Raw genomic sequence first — 2,245 nt, forward strand, 5'->3', positions numbered from 1 at the left:
TTTTAACGAGCCGAAAAGAATGCACGTCACACCTCTGTTCATCAATTTGCACTGACTACCAATAGCTGCGCGCATTAAATTCAAGGCATTGATGTTTGCCTACAAAACCACCACTGGCTCTGCACCCCTTTACCTAAATTCATTACTTCAGACTTATGTACCTCTAGAAGCTTGCGTTCTGCAAGTGAACGTCGCTTTATTGTGCCATCCCAAAGAAGCACAAAATCACTTTTTCGGACTTTTAAATTAAATGTTCCCTCCTGGTGGAATGACCTGCCCAACTCAGTCAGAGCAGCTGAGTCCTTATAGCCATCTTCAAGAATCGGCTAAAAACACATCTCTTCCATCTTTATTTGACCCTCTAACTCTAGCACTCTCTATTCTAATTCTATTCTTTAAAAAAAAAACTTGTCCCTTTTAGACTTGCACTCTATTCATTTACTGCTTGTTTTCTTTTCTTTTTTTAAACTAACACTAGCTTTTCTAATCTTTTTGTATTGTATCTGTTTTCTTTTTATTTATTATACAATTAACAAAAGCTGTTTTGTTTTATTTATTATTTAATAAAAAAATGACTTGCTTTGTGTACTGCGTTAAGCTAACTGACACTTGTTATAGCACTTGTATATCGTTGCTCTTTTGTTGATTTTGATTGCTTCTATTGTCCTCATTTGTAAGTAGCTTTGGATAAAAGCGTCTGCTAAATGACTTAATGTAAATGTAAATGAATTTGTGAAGACTGAGCCCGCACCCCCACAATTTGCACCCTGATTTCAAGCATTTAATTGAAAGTGTGTTCTTTGACTTTACAGAACATAACATCACAGAGATTTTCAAACCAGCTGTGCACGTCAGGGCAAAACAAAGGCTTAAACAATATCAAAGGCTGCAGAAAAATGGTAACAAATTCCCCACACGCAGTAACAATCTCCTGTCTATATTGTACAAGATAATTTGGTTAAGTTTAATAAGTTTAACCTTTTTACTTCTGCAGACGGAATTCCTGCATTGGATCGCATTCACTGGGACAACATAAACGGCCAGTTCAGTCAGGAAGGGTTAATGCGCCTGAGCCCCGACGGAGAAATAGCCGTGCCACCAGACGGAGTTTACTTCGTTTTCTCTCAGGTTAATTTCGAAACACAATTAGGACAGAGTATGCACTTTACGCAGTACTTATACAAGAAGACAGCATCCTATCCACGACCAGTGATGCTCGCAACATCTCTAGTGACTCCTAACTCTAGTGTACAGCTTTATTCCAGCCACCAGGGGCGCTGTTCCGCTTAGAAAAAGGCGACAGGCTCTCATTGCACGTGCTGGATATTAGCGCCGTGCGCTTCCCACAGGAAGCCACTTATTTCGGGGCATTCATGAATAACTAAGCAAAACAGCAGCGTTTTGTTTCCGTTGATTTCTTACAGAGATTATGTACTTGTCATTTGTTTTCCAGAGAAATATTAATAAAATATATGTGTACTGAGATGATAACACTTTTTTGTAACCACACCAAGACTAAATGTTTTTATGCAATGTTTATTGTAAATTGAATTCTTTTGTATAATGAAAATACGAATAACAGTTTATTTTATTGACATCAAGACTTAATTTTGCACTGTTTTAATGAAATGTTTACTGTAAATTAAAGTACATAACATATGTAAATTATAGGATTCAGTCCTGTTGTTATAAGTGTAGGTGATTTTAGTCGACAGACAAAAGAGTTCAAAAGCAGTATAAGAGAATTTGATGTAATTTATTAAAGATCGGTTTGCCAATGAGAGCGGGACAGTTGTCTCCATCAAACGGAGAGGTGATGTCATTCAGGGGACATATTTGCTCATCGCATCCCTCGACACCAGTCTTATTTCCATGACTCATTACGCAACAGACAAAGCAGTCTCCATGACGAGCATCTTTACTGTATTTGGCCATAAGCGCTTTTATTTGATCTGCAGTTTTGTCTGTCTCGACTTCAACCAGAAAGCCCAAAAATTCAAATATGGCCTTCAGAGAATCTGAGAAATGCATAAAAGAAAAGCATAAAAGATCAAGCTAAGAAAATAACCATACATAGATCCACAGAGCAATTACAACAACAAATGAAAGAAAGAAAATATAGAGGACAAAAAACAAAACAAGAACAATAAGCATCTCTTAAGTCATACGTCTCTTCTAAAAAAAGAATGGTATGTGAACGGTGTGTGAACGAATGCCTACCAACATCATTTTGGGATCCGTTTCG

The 2,245-nt window shown here is 37.2% G+C and overlaps 1 pseudogene; it reads left to right on the plus strand.

Annotated features, from left to right (window-relative positions):
• Nucleotides 1-1,385, plus strand: part of LOC107756544 (lymphotoxin-alpha-like) — a 5,174-nt pseudogene extending 3,789 nt beyond the window's left edge.
• The last annotated feature ends 860 nt before the right edge of the window (nucleotides 1,386-2,245 follow it).

This window comes from Sinocyclocheilus rhinocerous, unplaced genomic scaffold, assembly GCF_001515625.1.
Source record: "Sinocyclocheilus rhinocerous isolate Xijiao unplaced genomic scaffold, SAMN03320098_v1.1 scaffold743, whole genome shotgun sequence".
NCBI lineage: Eukaryota > Metazoa > Chordata > Actinopteri > Cypriniformes > Cyprinidae > Sinocyclocheilus > Sinocyclocheilus rhinocerous.